Raw genomic sequence first — 19,765 nt, forward strand, 5'->3', positions numbered from 1 at the left:
ATTGCTCTGGGAGGTGTTGGAAAGCACCTGAAGGACAACAGAGTCATCAGTTACAGCCAGCACAGCTTCTTGAGGGGAAAGCCCTGCTTATCAAACCTGATTTCCTTTCAGAAAAGTTAACCTACGTGGTTGATCTAGGAAAGCCAGCTGATGATACCTTTTTGGACTTTAGCAGAGCTTTTGATACTTTCTACACAGTTTTTTCAGACAAAACATTCAGCCCCCAGCTGGAGAAACATATCCTGTGATGGGTGAGCAACTGGCTCATGGATGGCCTACAAAGAGTTGTAGTGGATGGGGTGACATCAGGCTGGTGATCTGTCGCTAATAGGGTCCCAGAAGGCTCCAAGCTCAGCTCTGAGCTCTCTTCAACATCTCGATAAATGATGTGGATGCAGGACTGGATGGGACACTGAGCAAGTTCCCAGAAGATACAAAACTGGGAGGAGCTGTTGGCTCCCTCAAAGACAGCAAGGCCCTGCAGCGACACCTTCACAAATTAGAGAGACTGGCAATTACCAACTGCATGAAGCTCAGCAAGGGGAAGTGCTGGACTCTGCACCCAGGCCAGGACAAACATGGATGAACAGACAGACTGGGGAATGAGAGGCTGAAGAGCAGTCCCATGGAAAGGTCCTGGGGGCTCCTGGTCAATGGTGACCTGAGCAGGAGCCAGCAGTGTCCTGGCAGCCAGAAGGGCCAACCCTGCCCTGGGGGCATCAGGCACAACATCAACAGCCAGGACAGGAGGGGATTGTTCTGCTCTGCTCTGCTCTGCACTGGGGCAGCCTCAGCTCGAGTGCTGGGGGCAGTTTTAGGTGCCACAATGGAAAAGAGATTTTAAACTATTAAAGAATGTCCAAAGGAGAGCCACAAGCCTGGTAAAGGGCTTGGAAAGGAAGCTTTTGAGGAGAGGTCACTTGGTCTGTTCAGCTTAGAGGAGAGAATGCTGAGGGCAGTCTACAACATCCTCATGAGGGGAGGAGGAGGTGCAGGCACCGATCTCTTCTCTGCTCTGACCAGTGACCAAGGGAATGGCCTGAAATTATGTCAGAGGAGGTTTAAGATGGATATCAGGAAAAAGTTCTTCACTTAGAGGGTGGTTGAGGATTGAAGCAGGGTTCCCAATACAGTAGTTGCAGCTCCAAGCCTGACAGAGTTCAAGAGGTGTTTTGAACAATGCTCTGAGGCAGCTTCCTGGTGTGACTCTTGAGGATGGTTCTGTGCATGGCCAGGAGCTGGACTCTGATGATCCTTGTGGGTCCTTTCCATCTCAGGATAGATATTCTGTGTTTCTGTGACTCTATGTGCTCTTTACAATAGACAGCTGGATATTTGAGGACAAGATGGTTTTTTAGGACTTCCATCATCAGAGATTAATTGAACAATATGATCAGCTGTTTTCTGATAGAACTGAAAACAAATTCAAAGTATTTTGTTGCTGTTGTGAATTATACTAGACTTAACTGATATTTTTTTTCTTAAATAAAACAGGCTTATCAGTTTACTCTGTTAATGAAACACTCCCTGCCCAAGAAATTCCATCTGTTACAGCAACAGAGTGTACACCATTAGTTTGACCATTTCTATTAGTTGTGTTGACTAAGTAAGTTTTTAAGATGTTCAACCCTTTCCACTCTTGGGGAAAACAAAAAATACTTATCACAAAACATACTGGTTTTGAATTTTGTTACATAATTTTGTTGCCAATGTGTGTAGTCAATATTTCTTTTAGTGGAGAAAATTCATATGTGATGAGTTCTAAAGCCTACCATCAAAAGGTCATGGTTCTGCTCTATAAATGTTAAGCTTTAATTAGCTTTACATCATTCTGATTTTTGTTTCTTATCTTGAAGTATTGGTTGTATTGACTTTTAGTCTTCCATCTCATTGATTGCAGCTCCAGTCTTGGTGTTTAAACAGACATGAGGAGCACCAGGGGCTGGGAAGGCATTTAAGACAGCCAGAAGGATATAGACATTTCTGGAAATGGGTGCAAGTGGAGCATGAGGATAAATTGTAAAACCCAACTGACCTTGTTCCCACTTACTGTCTCTCTCTTTCCCACACAAGCAGACTGTAGTAGATTATCTGAAGCCAAAAACCTAGTTATGTATCACAATTAATTTTAATTTGTAGAGAAGATCAAACAAAACAAATTCAAAACATTTTTTGTTTAGATGTGTACCATTTTTTGGCAGTTGAAGAGAGGAGCAATGACTACCTCTCTGCCTGAATTAAATGGTTATTTTCTAATGCTGTTCATTACAGCATAACTTGGTGTTGCTTTTCTGCTTTCACAAGGGTTTTTCTGATGCAAAGCACAGCCTGGTGAAATATAGGTCAAATACAGTCTGAAATGTTAAAAAGCAAACTCTTATGTATTGTTAATTAAGATTGCGCTATGCCCTGAACAAACAGAGCAGGAGGCAGACAGAGACAATTTACTGCCTAAAAATTTGGGATGAAGAGATGAACAAATAGAAAAGCAGAACACCATAGCAGAGGTAAATATTATGCTATTGAGATGAATGTTTAATTTTTAAATTTTGCATTAATTTTGTTTTTCTAACTTAAAAATCTTTAGGGAGTGTTAGCCAATGATTATAAAAGAAGTCTGGGATTGCCAATTTGAAAACACCACTTCCTTTGAAACATGTTTTTTCAGCACGACCCTCAAAGAATTATCTGTAACTGAACTATAAATATTTAAGAGATCCAAATGTACGTGACTTTTTTTTTGTATTCTTTCCTCATTGTTCACTTCTGTTGCCCGATGACTGTGTATGTATGTGAATGTAGCTTTCTGTTCAAAAGGTGGCTGAGAAACCTCTGCATCTGGTGGCATGTTGGCCTTGCCACCAAGTATGCCCTGTTCAACATGGTCCTTTGAAACTCAGTGGAAGTCTCTGGTAATGCATTTTTTCTTGCAGAGTCCCATTTCTTAACTCAGTTCTCCCTGAGATTTGTTTTCATTTATTTTTAGGTTGAAATGCAAGCATCCACACTTAATACTCTAATTGCATCTTTGTTGTAGTAGTCACAGACAACAGCACATAGCCATTGTGGTAACAAACTAGGTAGTATTTTGTTTCATGTTTTCTGTCAAACTTTTGCATGACTTGGTTAGAGAGAGGAGTCCCTCCCAGAGGAGACAGCTGAACATCCACACAGCATTAGCCAGCTGCATTTGAAGATGGAATTAGGAATAGAATGAACTCCCAAAAGAAAAATCCCAGTATGGAAGAGAGCCATAAAATGATTTAAAGTAGTGAAACAGCAAAGAGGAAGCACTGTTGGTTTTCTATGTCAACTAATACTTTGTCTCTTCCTCTGACTCATGATATCTTGTAGTCTTTTAATTTTCTTTCTAAAACATTTGAAAGGACACAATGAGCTGAACTTCTGTGTTCAAAATAGTGTGTTAAGGGTAGAGGTTTTTTTGTTTAATGGTTTTTGCTTTCTTTAGTTGTTACGTGGGTTGGGGTTTTTTTTGGGTTTTTTTTGATACTCAGAAGCTGCAATTCGCATTGGTTCATATCCTCAGAAATAAATCAGTAAGGTGTTAAAATCAATGTCAGTATCTCCATGGGGAAAAAAAGGATCTCAACAGTCCAAATTACCATATTTTCTGGCTCTCCAGAAACTGAAGAAGAACATCTGAATTGGAGAAAAGCTGCTGTCAACTGTGCTGCTTTTTTTTTCTCAAGACAATAGGTTATGAGTTGAGACTTGTTTTGGCAGTAAAATTACTGCTCTTTGCCAAGAGTGAAAGAGGGAATAGAAAATGGGGAAAACCCTGACTGCCATCAAAACCTCTGGGGTGCCATAAATGGATAGTATTTTGGGTGCATTCCTTACATATCCTCCCAGAACTTGAACATGATTTGCAGCCCTTCACGTACAAACTTTCTTTTCTGGTTGCTAAAGATTCCATCATTGCCATCATTGTTGCTTCTTCCTGAAGGACAGAAGAATGTCACAGGTTTGAAAAGTTGTATACTATGTACTAAAGTAGAATCAAATGCTGTAAAATGCAATTCTGGGAGGCTTTCTCTCACCTTCAGTGCTAGGGCTTCTACCTCAGGATATCTTTTTGTTTGAGTCACAATTTAGATCTCTGGTTTGGGACAAAATACTCTCTGCTCTGGAGATCACAATCAAGCAGGTAAATGCAGACAGCATTTGCAGGTAGACTGCACAATGGTACAGTTCACTAACTGAAGTAAAACAGTTGAGTTTACCAGTGCTGAGACCTTGGTGCAATATGATGTCACCAGCCTTGGTTACAGTGCAAATCTTTTACTACATAAGGAAGCATTCGTTCCTTGTAGAGATTCATAAATGGCACAAAATCAAAGAGACACTGGGAGGTTTAGAGCTTGAATGTGTCTAGAAATAGTATGTCTGGGATTTTTCCCTCTCAGGTTGAGATCCCATTTGAAGGAAATATATCAGGACTGAATCAAGCATTATTAGTAAATGTAAGGTCTCATCAGATTTTTAATATTTTTTAAAATTAGTTCTCTTTTAAATGCAAGGGAATGGTTCCAGCTGCATTAGACTTCCTGCTGATGTTGATGGGGTTGATTTTGACTTTAAGAGACAAGAGCTTGACTACATTTTGTCAGTAGCAAATATAATTTAGTGTAGCAAGTAATATCTTTGCAGCACTAATATTGCATTTGCGCTCCTCTGAAACTATCTCTACAATGCTCAGCATTGTACAGGAATAAATTGCACTTAATTGGCCTTAACAGGAAAGGTTACCTTTCCGACATGTATGGCACAGCACTGTCTGTTGCTGAAGCAGTTAAAGGCAATGCAGGTGCCTTAAAACCCTGTGCATTGTCAAGGAAGTCTTACATTATAATGGAACAGTTTTGAAAGCAAAGATAAAACAAGTTATGAAATTTTTATCTATTTGTATAACCTACTGTGTTAAATGATTGCAGTTAAGGAAATACATTTAGCTTTCTAGTATGTGCCAAAAATATTCACAGTATTTAATTTTCTCAGGAAGTTAATGTTCCTCGGATGCTTTTCTTAGTAGTGAATGGATTGTCCTTGACTTCTGGGGACTTATCTGTTCATGGACTGTGTTTGGGAAGCTTTTTATTCCAGTTCTCCAGAGCCTGCAGCTGATTTCATCTCTGGTTTGCTTCTTGAAAATAGATTCAAGTACTTACTGCTCACTGCCAACAGGCAGCACAATTCTGTGTTGTAGTGCTCATTGTCTGGTATCTGGGGATATCTGTTACCACAGATCTCTGAAGTCTTTTCTATAATGATCTTCTGGTGCATGGCAGCATAATACATTGCCCAGTGCTAATGGGGGAAAAAACTCAACTAATCTGCAGCCCCTTTCAAGCACTACATAGTTTCTTTGCAGTAGTGGCTTCGTCACACCCCTGGGTGAGTTTGAATCAGGGCAGCAGTCACTCTAGGACAAAGAGTCCATTCCCAGGTCCTCTGTATCTTAGCCAGGCTGTGCAAGACATGTGCATAGTTAGGTACTGCACTGTGGTGGCTACACACGTGGCTCAAGATCAGAAGCCTGACTGGATTATCTCACTGCTGTTCAGATCCCAATTTCCAGTGTCATGTCCTTCCAAAGAAAGTCCAGTCAGTGAAAGACGTTCAGATTTGTCTGTTTGCATGCCTGTAGCATTCCTTCTGCTTGCAGAGGAACTGCCATTAAGAGTAAAAGAATTGGCAGACTTCTAAGAATGGAACTTCTGGTCTCCCTTATAGTGGGTCAGAAGTGAGACCAGGACCTGCCAATCATTAATGAGACCTGGACTGGATCTTTTTCAAAGTTCAACATTCTGGGTCCTTTTGCTTCAGCAGTGTTCCAGATCTAAAACTGTGGTTGTAAGTTCTCTGCATCTGACTGCCAATAAGGAAAAAGGACCTGTACAAAATAGGCCTTGGGATATGTATCTTAGACAGGGCGTATTGGTGGGGGGTTCTGGTTTGGCCTGGGCACCAAAGAAAGGACCAAGTCTCCACTACAGAAACTGGAAGTTTACATTCACAAATAGAGTTGGAGACTAGGACGTCCTCCTTTGCTCTGGGTACTCACTTCACCTGGGTTGAAACTACAGAGTTTTTTCAGTGGGGGTCAGGCCAAGGAATGCATCTGTGGAGGTGGTACAGAAAATCAGATCTTACCTTGACAATAAAACCAGAGTAATATTGCTACAAAAATGCAATTAATAAAATGACGATGGCATAGATTTAACGTTTCTCTGAGATCTGACCATTGTTCTTTATAGAAGATTAAAGAGTGCTGGGCACTCTTCTACATTGTTGTAGAACATCTTCTACATTGTTGAATTGTTAGAATGGCCCAGGTATGACTCTTACCTCTGTTATGTCTCACAAACTCTGAGTGGCTTGGCAGTTTGTACAAGAGCAAGCTAACCCCAGTGGCGGTCTGCTGGCAGTGTGAGTTTGATAGCACACTTATTTGTGCCATTACATATTATCTGGTCGCAGCTTAGAGCATGGAATGTTTAATTGTTCTTACAGGTGTAGCCCATTGATCTAGCTGTGGCACATCAGAGGAATTTCTGATGGAGCTATTGTCTCAGGCCTGGAACAGGCCTGATACTTTTGAGTACCAGAGATGGGGTGGTGAGAAAGATTTCAAGTGTCTGTGTCTTTAGTTTATCATGAAGTTTATTAATATGTATCTCAATAAACAGACACACCAGTATGTAATATAAAATATGTTAAAAGTTACTTGGAATGTCATATGTATACATGAAGAATTTTAAATAACATTTTTCCATTTTTAGATTTGTACTCCTTGGAATTCCCACACTTGAGAAAGTAGGAGAACTGTAGTTAACTGTATTTTTATTGTAATAATTTTATTGTTTAGCTGTAATTAACTGTATTTATATTGTAATTGTCCAAAGCCAAAACTGACTGAGCAGAGGAAACCTTGATAGCCCTGGAGGGAGTCCTAGAATGTTGTTTCATTTGTATTAGAATATAATTTTTGTTGCTGCCATGGAGTTTACAAACTGTGTTGCACAAATATGAGTAGTCTTGTGGGACTGTGAATTTGCTCAGTGTATTCAAGGTGGCAACATTTCATCAATGTTCTCCGGGGAATGTTGAACTGGAAATTTCAAGGGGTCAGGGACTAAATTATCTTTTATCTTCTGCCAGTTATTGAGAATTAAGAGATGGTGACACGCTAAAACCATTTGGCACCACAAGCCATTCTGAGCAGAGTCTATTACTGAGACAGAGAGCATATTAGTAGAACTGAATACCTCAGGGGCACAACACTGTGGTAGTACAGGTGAAAATGGTAACAGGCTGCTTGTGATCATCAGGCTTGCAGTGGTTGGGGTGCAGGCATTTGACACAGAATGTCCATATCAGAAATGTTATGCATCCCCTGTATCTCTCCTTAGTCTGAAGTACCTATATTGGCTGAACTGCCCCAGTAATCCTCAGACTGTATGTGTTCTGCTGTAAATTAGTTGCTGTGATGCAAATGAGAATTTTTCTTGCCCTGTGTTTTAAGTCATGATAGGATCACCCAGGCTTCAAACTATCTTTTGGCAAGCTATAATCCAAGATCTTTTATTTTCAGCACAACTGCTTAATACTCCATGGGATGATCATAAATCAGCAATACATTAGTTGCTACAGGTTTAGAAGGTCTGTTTATGCAGTTGTTTGATGCCAGGCTAAAAATCCAGATCCTCTCACTCTTAGAAGTTCCTTCATTCAGAGATACCATGATATCTGTCTCCCACTGATGATGATTGCCATGAATGTAGACCCAGCCTTTTTGTTGAAAGGAACAATCCTGTAATGTGTAAATTTATCTCTGTCTGAACACCAGACTGTGTCTTGATCTACAGTTTTCAGTTTTCTTTGTATTACTACTGACTTTCAGTACCATTCACTGCAGCTGTATGGCAGATTGGTTAGACACCACTTCAGCTAAAGCATCCTCAGCTGTGAAATCTTACACTCTCCTTAATCTATGTAATTTTATTTTTCTGAAAAATCATTATATATGAGCTATTCTCTATTTTTGAAACTTCTAGCTCAAGTTGTGCATCTAACTGCATTTAGGCTCCATGTTCTCACCTAAGAGCTACACAGAAGTGAAGCATTCAGGCTTAGGCAGTAGTTAGGCTCCCTCGATAATCACTAGCAGATACTTTCCTTAGAGGAGATAATCATCTTTTGAATCTACCTGTTTAGCTTCCTAGGTAAGTTGCCTGTGTGAGTACTACAGATTGAACAGAGGAAAAAGAGACACCTAAGACCAGTAGCTCCAAAACATACAGTGCTAAGATACTAACCATTACTTACAGCTGGAAAATCCTGAGTGAGGCTTGGTACTCTTAACTTTTTTGGGATAGAAGGCAAAGATAGCTTTCTGTTATATATCTGAGTTTCTTTAATATATGCTGAAAAAGAACTGGTTTGTGATTGGGTTTTTTTGGGGGTTTTTTGTTTGTTTGTTTTTTTGTTTTTTTAGTTTTCTTTTTATTTTTCAGATGCATTGCTGAAAGTCAGGAACAGAAGAATTAAGATTTGACTGAAATCTGATGGCAAGTTTGTGAACAGTCAAGTTGTGGCCCAGACCTCCCTCCAACTCTTTTGGTCAGTAGCAGAGTCTGTGGCAGATGCTGGGCAGCTGTGAACAGATCAGAAGCTGGTATACCAAATGCCAGAGCAGACCGTGGCATTAGGAAGCAGAAGTTGTAGACATGAATTGGAACAGAAAAAATCAAGAGACTAGTTAGAAAAGCTAAGTATTCCAAGGTTTTATAAGAAGTTTACTGAAGTTGCTGATTTGTGTGAATTGATGCAATAGTCTGAATATTGAAATTCCTGGATGTGTTATGATGCTGAAAATTAAAAAAGGCAAATTCCTAGCACAGGGGTCTTTAAATGTGAAACTGATAGAATGGATGTGAAGGGAGAGCTATTGCATTTCCAGGAGGGAGGCAGAATGTCAACATCAAATGGGAAGATACCACCTTTTGTTATCTCTAATGTAAAATTTCTTCTATAAAATACAGCCAGAGCATGTGCTTAATTTATCAGCCTGTTTATAGGCATACGTGGTTAAGGCTTTTGCCATAGTTGTTTGAGGTTTTTTCTAAATTTGTATTATCTTAGTATGTCTGCTCTTGTTGTTTGGTTAGTTCCAGCTGTATAAGTAGTAAATTTATTTCTTCTGTCACTTCTGACTTGCACCTGCTCCTTTTGAATTTCGTCCATTGGCATCTCTCTTTGGCCTTAGTCTAAAGTCCTTAATTTATACAGCATTTGACAGAACATTTCCAGAAGTCTGTTACCATAGTCTTCCCCTCCAGTGAACTCAGTACTTGTTTGTTCAGCATGTATTGCATAAAGACTAAAAGATGTTGAATATAAAGGCTCCCTAGCTTCCGGAACAATTCCATATCTGTGTATCTAATCAGAGTTGTGTTTCTCACTCCAGGCTGGTAAAAACCAAATTGCCATAGAGCTCAGTAAAGACTGATTTTGCAGGTGCATCTTTTGTAGCTGTGCTTGTAAATATGACTTCTGGGATGTTTGGAAGGCAGTTTCAAGCACCTCCAGAGAAGAAATTCATTATGAAGAGCAGAATAAATGCAAATATTAAAGTTACCACTGACTGTTAGAAGCCACAATATTTGATAGCATTTGTGAGAAATTTTATGTGTGTCTATACAAACTGCAGATTTTAAAACTTTTTTTTTTGAGGGGAGGGGAACTGAAGTAAGTTTATGAAATCTTTTAAAGTATTCTGAAAACATAATACTGGGATCTAATATTTGTTTTCTTGGAATGAGAACATGTTTAACTCTGGCCACACATTTTTATAAAATGCAGATACATAGGAGCAGAGAGGAGATTGCTTTTTAAGGAATAAAGTTGACACACAACAATGTGTCTTTGCAGCCCAGAAAGCCAGCTGAATTCTGGGCTGCATCCAAAGCAATGTGACCACTAGGAAGGGGATCCTATCCCTCTTCTGTGCTCTGGTGAGATCCTACCTGGAGCACTGCATCCAGCTCTGGGATCCACAGCACAATAAGGACACAGGGGAGGCCATGAAGATGGTCAGGACTGGAGCACTTTTCCTATGAGGACAGACTTAAGGAGTTGGATTTGTTCAGCTGGGAGAAGACTCCGGGAGATCATATTGCACCTTCCAGTATCTGAATAGGTCCTAAAAATAGCTGGAGAGGGGCTTTTTACAAGGGCATGGAGAGATAAGAATAGGAGTAATAATTTCAAACAGAAGGAGGGTAGGTTTGTATTAGATATTAGGAAGAAATTCTTCACTATAAGGGAGGTGAGGCACTGGCACAGTTGCCAAGAGAAGTAGCAGATGAAGTGTTCAAAGCCAGGTTGGGTGGGTCATTAAGCAATTTAGTCTCATGGAAGTTGTCCCTGCTCATGGCAGGGAAGTTGGAACAAGATGACCTTTATGTCCCTTCCAACCTAAGCCATTCTTTGATCCTATGACCGAATAGTAATAAAATAATCCCCAGGAACCAGACTGGAAAGGGCAGCCTCTACTTTTAGGATTTACAAAAGGTGATTCTGTCTTGACCTGAGAACCCATTTGACTAACGTGGTTGATCTTTTTTTTTTCAGTTTCCACAGAGAACCAAACACAGCCATGTGGTTTGGACCACAGTCAGCACCTTTGACGCTCCTGCCTGAGTGACCAGTTCCTCAATAATTATAGGATGACTCTTATCCAAATTCAATCCTATTCCTCTAGGTCCTGTAGCAAGCTTGACTGTGTGTGAACATATGTGTAAACACATATGTATGTACGCATCTGCTTTTAGCGAAGACATCCTTTAAATTCCCTACAGAACTAGAAGTCAGCCTTGGTTTTAAATATTGCGAGGTTAAGCCCTCTTCCTCCTTTCACATCCCTCCCCATGAAAAACCTGTGCATTGCTACATTACATCAGCATTTAGGATTCCTAAAATAATGAATAACAATTGTATCAGATTTTTTAAGTGCAGTTCATGCCAAATTTGTGCAATAATTAGAAATGCAAGCCCAAATAGTTTTGTCTTTCTAATATGAAAAAATTGCAAATTTGTGGGAGAAAAGTGCCTACTTTGAGCTTTGCTTTGCAAAACATGTTCAAAACCCTACCCTCCAACACCCAGTCTTGCTGGATTTTTAAGCACTTAATTAATCTCAGTCATGGGAACAAATAAATTTATTTTGGAAAATTAATATTACTTTTCCTTAAGGTTTTGCTAGAGGGAGCATCAGGGATCTGCAAGACAGAACTGTTTCTATTCTCTGTCAGATCTTTTAATGGAGTTTTTAAGAACAGCTTACTAAGTTCTACTCACTTCATTCTGCATGTGAAAGCCCATGCAGAATGGGCACAAATTTGCAGAAGCCTTAGTTACAGAGGAGATATTATGAAGATGCAGAGAAACCTGTTATTTTTGTGAGATGCAATATCCTTTCAAAGTATTGAAACAAAATTCTTTGGTGGATATAGGATCAATTATTTAAGACATGGTAGTTTGGCCCATGTGGGGGTGTGGATATTCTTCAACAGCCTTTGACATAATTTCCAGCTGTTCTTTGAACAAGCAGAGAAGTGTGTCAGAGACCTTCATTTTGTCATGTTGGGCTTCCTCTTATGGGCTTCTGTGTCAGTGGTGCTCCTGCTCTCTACACAGTGTGGTAATGTGGTAACACACTTGGGCCTCCAAAGGCATTCACCTAGGAAGGAACTATGCTTGTGGCAGTCAGTTCATGGGTAGTAGAAGGAAAGACAAAATAATGGCCTAATGAATCAACCTCATTGAAAAAACTCACAGTTGTGACTTTTTATATATGTATATGTAGCTAATGAGAAGGAAGGAAGGAAAGAAACAATATAAGCATAAAAAAACTTGGGTATAGAATGTGTCAAATATGCTAAGCCCTGATGTAGGAAGCAGTCTTAATCTGTTGACAAAATTTCACTGAGTTAGTTTCTATCAAAATACTGGTCAGCATAAAATTGTAACACAGATTCCTTAGTTGTTTTGGGGTTTGGTTGTTTTGTTTCCAATCAGTCTCTGAAGCCAAATGGTATGTCAAATTTGTAAGAACAATCTATGACATTCAGAGAAATGTTGTCTAAAGATTCATTTGCTCCTTACTGCTTTGATGGAGCAGAAAATAAGTATCAAATAATGGACAGAAAAGGATTTGCTTTAAAAAGACTGATGCTGCCAGTTTGGGGGGAAAAAAAAGGGTAAATCACACTGCAGATTTTAGTGCTCTGCCTTTTCAATAAGGTACTGCAGTGTCTTCTAATGATTGATACTATGCCAACCCAATCTCATGTTTTTATTTCTCTATACATATTTTATAGGTGCCTGGGTGATACAGTTCTACTGACCACATGGTCACGCGTCTGACACAAAAGGCTCCAAACACATTATGGAGTTATGTAAATCAGGTGTAATATATTGCAACTTGACTAAGAAAGCAATGTGTATCCTGTTGTTTAGCTCTGTTTTACAGACTTAGTTCAAATGAATTACTGCTTATACATAATGTGCTAGGAAAGTACTATTACAAATGTTTTTTACACTATATCAAACATGTTGGAATTCAGTACCATGTTGCCAAATTAAGATGCTAGTAAATCATGTTAGAGAATATTGATAGAGAATGTAATGAAAAAGAGACCAAATCTTGGCAGTATCACTGCAGAATGCTGCTGACAAATGGAACTTTATGTAGGTGACTCCCAGATACAGATCTAGTGTTTCTATGTGAGAAAAATGCACCTTAAATTAAGGTTTGTCTAAGAAGACAATATTAAAATAAAATTACATCAAATGCTAGCTGTCTGTGTTTCACATAAAGAAATTCTAGTAACATAACCCTCCTATAGGAAGAACATATAATACATCTCAGAAGATTAAGCAAGAGAAACCTGAAGTGAACGCAAAATTCCATGAATAGCCCTTTCAGTCAGAGATTGCAATAAAATGTCAGCTGCCTTGATCGGTCAGGTCATCTACTTCTTTCAGTAAACATCCTAATTCAATTTGTTGTCTACAGACAAGCATTCTTGTTTGGGGGTCACTAGAGGAAACTGGAAAATCTACCTGAATTGAATTCCTATTACTTAATTATACTGTTCTGGAAGGTGCATTTTTCTAAGTGAATATGTGGACTTCAGTGCATAGCTGTCATATAAATCACCTCAAGCACATATGAGGAATGATTTAAAGTCTATAATACTCTTCCCTCATAGCCTAATGTTAGACTTCCTGGCTAGAATGTCAAAAGTATTGAACAATGCATCTGCAAATATGAGCTGTGATTTAAAAAAACTGGTGGGGATAATTTATAATTTATGTTTTTCTACTTCTTTATATTTTTAAAATTATTATTTCCTGAAGATATCCAAGTGAAAGAGTTTTGCCGTAGCAAACAAGAATTTTAAACTGCATATTTTGAGTTGCCTAGCGAGTAATAGTACTGGGTTCAAATGTTTCCCTGCTGGCTGCCATTTGCAATTTACTGTTTACTCAGCTGATTTTAAGCCTTCTGTCTCTCAGCAACTTGTTCAAAGCCACCTAATTTCCACCTAGCCTTTCCTCTTTTTTTCCCCATTAGTCCTGCTCCTGGCCTTTTGGGTCTTGTCTGTTCAGCTTAAAACATAGGAAGGATACTGCTACAAGGATACCGGATGGTAAAGCTGGAAGTATACAAATGCTAACATGTATCATGGGCTTATTTCCTCTTGTCTTTTAGATTGCTCTGGAGGTCCCCTAAAGACTGAATTTCACCTTGCTCTCTAGCTATATGGATGTGAACTGTGTTGGAAAACAAGTAATATAACAAAGGGTCCAGTTGCCATGGCAAGTCTAAGGCAGCTCCTTAGGTTCCTAATGGTTATTTAAAAGTAGCCCATAACCTGGGCAGTCCCATCATAGGTAACGCTGTGAACTAGTATCATGAAAAAACTCTTTTGTCTAGCTCTTCTTCACATTGCCTCTCATTCCGAGCTCTCCCCAACTGACCTGCCTTAGAATAGGCCCTGATGACCCATTTTGTCTCTTTAGCAGCAGTGGATAATTTCTTAATCACCTAGACAACAGGAGCAGAACCTGAATCCTGTATTTGCAGAGCAGAACAGCTCAGCTGAAGGATACAGCAACTGCCCAGTGATGAGTAGTCTGAGATGTGTGCTGGGGTCAGACTGGCAATTTCTGGCTGACAGCTGAGCAGATCAGCTGAACAAATTGAAACAAATCAAAGCTCAGGGAGGAGGTTATACATTTGGGGGCTACTATCAAAAGCGTGGGTTGATTAATTGGGACATGGCTGCTCAGCGAGTGGCGCCTACTGACTTTTACGGGAAGCTGCTGATTATTTTGGTCTGTTTGGAAAGCTGAGGATGGAGTTTGTGTTGGCTTGGTGAGTCTTATGCCAAGCAGCTGTTGCCATTCTCCTCAAGCTGGACTATCCAGGTAGGTGTTTGAAGCCCCTGTTCTAGGAAGAGAAAGTTGAAAAAGACTTCTTGGGCCATCGAAAACTTCATGTGCTGTTTTAGGTGGAATTCCTAAGCTCCTTGGAGTCAGAGTTAAATGTAGGGAGGATTTCTGCTCCTTTGCTTCTCTCATTGGAAAGATGCTTCATTTTTTCAGGGTGTGAGAGCAGAAAAAGGCATGTCCATGTGCTCGTGTAAATGTCAGCTTTCACCAGTGCAAAGGTGGGTATTGAAGTAGTATTGCCAAATGACAAGTTTGCTCAAAAGAAACAGAATTAGAATGGAACTGTTTGTTATAAATATTTTGCTCATTAAGTTGTATTGCTCTTTTTGTGAAGGTAATGAAACTCTTCTGGCTACTTCTATGTAGGGATTTGCTTATCATACCTCTAAGGAAGAAATGTGAGAAATGTCTCCTCTCTTTGTAGAGTTCAAACAATGAAGACACATAACCTCCTTTCCTCTTTTATGTGTGCGTCCTAGGGTGACGTTATGGTGTTTGTATCTCCAATCGTTTGTTCTGTTTATGTTTGATATTATGTTCTGTGCTTTCAGAACTGACTCTGAAAGTGAAGGTTTGTTTTGCCTTGTTATCAGCCAGTTCACCTCCCCCCATGGTCTGCTGTCTAGAAAAGGCTAGTGCTGGCTGGCTTGCTTTTGCTTTGCTTGTTTGCTTGGCTTGCTTGCTTTGCTTGCTTTGCTTGCTTCTGCTTTTGCCTTTGCTTCCTAGTTAGTTTAGCTAGGCAGTCCAATTCTTTCCCTGGACTGTTTCTTTTCCTTTCCTCTTCCTGAATACCATCCAGCCTGCTCCGGACTGGGACCTGGGAAACACCGAGGAGCACTGAGATCCTGCATTTAGTGATCTGCAGCAGCCATCCCCAGTGCTGGAGAGCAATCCCCAGCCCCCAGACCTGGGCGACCACTCCCAGGAAAGACTTTCTGGATTTGTTCATCTCTTCAGAGTGGTGAAAGAGTTTTGTTGTCATCTGGTGTTGTTAATTTTCTTTTTGGTGCTGGGGGGTGCTTTGTTCGTTGAATAAACAGGTTCTTTTCCACTTCTCTCTCAGAGGAAATTTTTTCCCAAACCAGGTGGGTGGGGAGGGGCTGTGGGGGTTTGTTTTCTGGGGGCTCCTTCCAGAGGGTTTTCCCCAAATTTGCCTTAAACTAGGACAGTGTGTTGGGAGTTCCATGATGTTTAAAACCAGTTCCAAAGTAACTCAAAGCCTAAGTTAAACAAATAAATCAAAGCATGTATATTTACAAAATTTAAGGACATAGCCCAGGCTGTCTATGGGTTATCGGCAATATACACCTCAAATGTGATTGTGTCATGACGTTCTTCACTGTATTTCTAAAACCTGCAGACATTCTCAAGTCTAGTTCTAGCTGACCTTGGTTTTTTTCAGCTTTAATAACTGTCTACTTTTAAACAAAACAAAGTGATTATTTCATAGTTTGAAAAAGTGGGCTTTGGAGTCCTAGTATGCTTTTGCATAGCTGGGTGGATGCACATGTGTCATTTTCCACTCATAATTCAAAAACAGTGAAGAAAAAATATTTTGAATGTTTGGATGCCAAAATGGAAATGTTTATTTTTGCCAGGTTTTGATTTGGCTGAATTTGGATGGCTGAATAGTTAATACCCCACTGGGAAACTCACAGGTATTATCAAAGATCAAAAACAATCTTCATTGCAGCAGCAGCCACTAGCAATTCTGTAGCTGCTGCATAAAGAACCCTTAAGAGCCAATTGCCACATGGCATAGGGTCTCACCCTGCTGACTTGTCCTCTGCTGCTCTTTTGCATGTTCCTCCTGAGTGGGAAGGGCTATTGCTTAGCTGCCCTGTGCAGCACATTTCCCCACTGATGTCGAAGATGGACATATTCTACAGCTTTTTTTTTTTTTTTTTTGCCTCCTCCTTCCCACTAGAACCAACTGGGGAATTCAAAACCAGAAAGCCCTGGTGAGTGGGTTGTGTTAGCATTTCTGGACTGCTTGTACCATCCTCTCCCCATCCCAGGCAGACTGGCTCCCAAACTGCAGAGCCCAGGACTTGCTTCTCATGTCTCTTGTCAAAGGCAGAAGTTGCTCATCTCCAGCCTCTCAGGACAGGCCCCCTTGCTCTCCCCTGCTCCAATCACATATGTAATATTTTTGTAATTTAGAATTTAGTACTATATGTGCCTTGTCATCAGGCATCACACAAGGAGAGCTAATGCAGTAATCTGTTGTTAATTCTTTTCTTGCTTCTTTTCATATGGTACTTTAAAGTCCACTTTTGTTCATCTGAATTTTTCTAGATGTTGCTTTCATTGCCCCCAAGGGTTTTAAGGTTTTTATGCTGTCTAGCTGAATGTTTGACATGTTTCTCTTAGTTGGCAAATGCCTCATCAACATTTGCCAAGTTGAAGGAAGACACTGATCTCTTAATCTATAATTCAATGTATTCATGGCAAACACAGTTATTTAAGAACTTTTCTCCATTTCAGTAATAATGCCTGTTAACTGGCAATGGAATTTGTTTACAACAGAATGAACTTGGATGGCTTTCTGGCATGGTAGTGAAGTTTAACCCTTAGTTAAACAGTATTTTCTTTACATGCTAAGTAAGAAGCATTATTTAGAAATGAAGCAATGCCCATTTTTGTTAGCTAAGGCTCTTTCCTTTTGCTGTAAATTATGATATGTAAATAAACTCTACTGCAATTAACTAAACGTAACTTCTGCAGATTTTGGTGTAGTGCTTGTTTGTCACATGCTTTGAATTTAGGGGTGGAGATGACAAGGTTTGGGTTTATGTGTTTGCTTTTGTAGACTCTGTCCCAACATAAAGTTTCACCAATATGTCTGCTTAATACAAGCATTCCTTGTCACTTCAGAGAGCAAAACTATTACTGTACAACTTAAATAAATAAATCAATCAGTTCCAGCACCCTCCTTATTTGTGAAAGGAACAAATCTTGTGTAACTGTGTCCCATTTTACAGCTTGGTGACAAGAAGGGGAATGCAAGTGCCAAAAGGCCATAAGGTTTTCCCCTCCCTCCTTCCTTGTCCAAATTCTGTGATCGTTAGCCAGGGATGGGAAGGAACCTTCCTCCAGACAAACGACTGCAGATGTTCTTACTTGCTTTACTAAACATTTTGTGAATAGGCTTTTATTTCCCTTCCACCTATTCCGAAATCAATAGGATAGATTGTTAGTCATGGAGCAGCAAGAAACCCTGGGCAGCTAGAGGGGTGAGTGTGCTACATTCCCTTTTTTTCTGTGGGAAGAGTCCCAGTGCTGGTGAGCACAGCCGTGTCATCCTAAGGGGGGACTCTTCTGCCAAAGTGTGTGGTGCAGCCCCAAGGTTTGTGTGCTGCCACTGGCACACAGACTCTCACGTTGCTAGCCCCAGCCCAGAGCCAACCCCTCTTGGGCCCTGCCCCCCACACACTTTCAAGGGTACCAGAAATCACAAACACAGGTTTGACTGGAATGAGGTTATGTATGAGAAACATCATCATAACTTTGCAAGAAGTCATAACTGAAAGTTGAAAACTGTTTTTAGAAAGTTGAGTTTTGTATTGGAGAAACAGTAAATAAATGCCTCCCATCTGCCCACTTGGGAGAGTTGGGTACAGTTCTACTGTTTACAGCGGGAATTTAAGCTGCCAGATGCACCCCTGCCAGCCAGCACAGAAACATAAACAGATTCCTTTTTTTTTTTTTTTTCCCAAATATTTTCTACAGTACGTTTTATTTGTATTTTAGTTTTGCTCCACCCCTATGATTTAGGCTGTTTTATTATTACTAGTACTCTGGTAGTACTAATTATAAATTTCAACCCCTAAAAAAGAGTTATAGAGAAAATCCTTAAGGGATTCCTTTACAGATTACAAAAATTATCTTTATCTGTAAAGTCATTCCTTAGTTCATCTGGCTTGTCATAATTTTGTCACTGCTGCATGTGGATGTCTCTGTCAACATTTGTGATAGAGTTTGTCTCCTGCTAAGACTTCTTTAGGTTCATTCTGTTTTTTAATGCATGTTTGAAGCTAGTAAAACTAGTTTTACCTAGTAAAAGCATTTTAGCAAACTATGCAGCAAAGTATTACGTCACAGTATCTACCTTTGATCTCTTGAAAATTTATATTTGCAATAAAAAATATATGGCAGATACCCTTACAGTTTTCTGATGGAAAGGAAGAATAAGTTGAATGACACTTCTGGAAGTGTTCAAGGCCAGGCTGGAGGGATCTCTGAGCAACCTGGTCTAGTGAAAAGTGTCCCTGAACACGGCAGCAGGGTAGAATGAGACCGTCTTTAAGGTCCCTTCCAACCCAGGCCAGTCTGTGATTCCATGACAGTACTAGTCATTGTGTTTACTTTTATTTACTAGTTCAGAAGAGTCAAGTATCCTCTGAATTCTCATCTGAAAAGAGAAGGTGAAAATGAAGGATTTCTTGAATACTATTTTACAGCTTACAGGAAAAGGCAGCTCAGCTGAATTTAAGTGATTATTTTAAATCCTTCAATGAAATCACCATCAGTATGCAGTCATGGGTTCTACACTAGGGAATAAAAATCCTAGCTATCATCTTGTCAACAAGATCAGTTATAAACACAAGCAGGTTTATTTAATTTCTTAATTTTCAAATGAAAATGAGTAAGATTGTTGAAATGCTCTGCTTATAAATCCAGCTACCTAGCTCCCTCTTGAGTCAAGATCCCTCTGCTCAGGACAAAAATGTTTCTCATTGGTTTTGAGAATATTTTTAAATTTTGCTAGATTTAATTTTCATCTACTTATGCATAAATCACATCAAAATCTATTTCCTGTTACTCTGTGGACCACAAAGTTATGCAGAATGCATACCTTTTGATTCCAAGTTTTTGTATTTGCATATCCTGAGCTGAAATAAAGACCATATCATATGTTCTTACAGTCTTTATTTATTCAGATGCCAATTTACAGAAAAACAATTCTCTGAAACACAAAGTCATGGACTGGATATTCAAAATCACAACAAATCATATCAAATGTGTAAAAGTATCCTTTGCAGAGTTCCCTCTATTCTTGTAATAAATCACTTATATTTTAGTGACTGAGTAGGTTGCTGATTATCTGCTAATGAGGTATGCCTGGGCTCACAAGAACTACAGTATATGAGTTTCCTACTGGGTCTGGGATTGGAAGGAGGTAAATTGTACTGTGTGGTTGTTGTTTCTCTATGCAGGG

The 19,765-nt window shown here is 39.6% G+C and overlaps 1 long non-coding RNA gene across 1 annotated transcript; it reads left to right on the forward strand.

Annotated features, from left to right (window-relative positions):
- Nucleotides 1–2,261: 2,261 nt before the first annotated feature.
- On the forward strand, nt 2,262–15,599 carry LOC121468165 (uncharacterized). The gene is made up of 2 exons (XR_005978185.2): nt 2,262–2,507; nt 8,538–15,599. It is a non-coding gene; the product is annotated as an uncharacterized lncRNA (long non-coding RNA).
- Nucleotides 15,600–19,765: the final 4,166 nt, after the last annotated feature.

This window comes from Taeniopygia guttata, chromosome Z (genome assembly GCF_048771995.1).
Source record: "Taeniopygia guttata chromosome Z, bTaeGut7.mat, whole genome shotgun sequence".
Lineage (NCBI taxonomy): Eukaryota > Metazoa > Chordata > Aves > Passeriformes > Estrildidae > Taeniopygia > Taeniopygia guttata.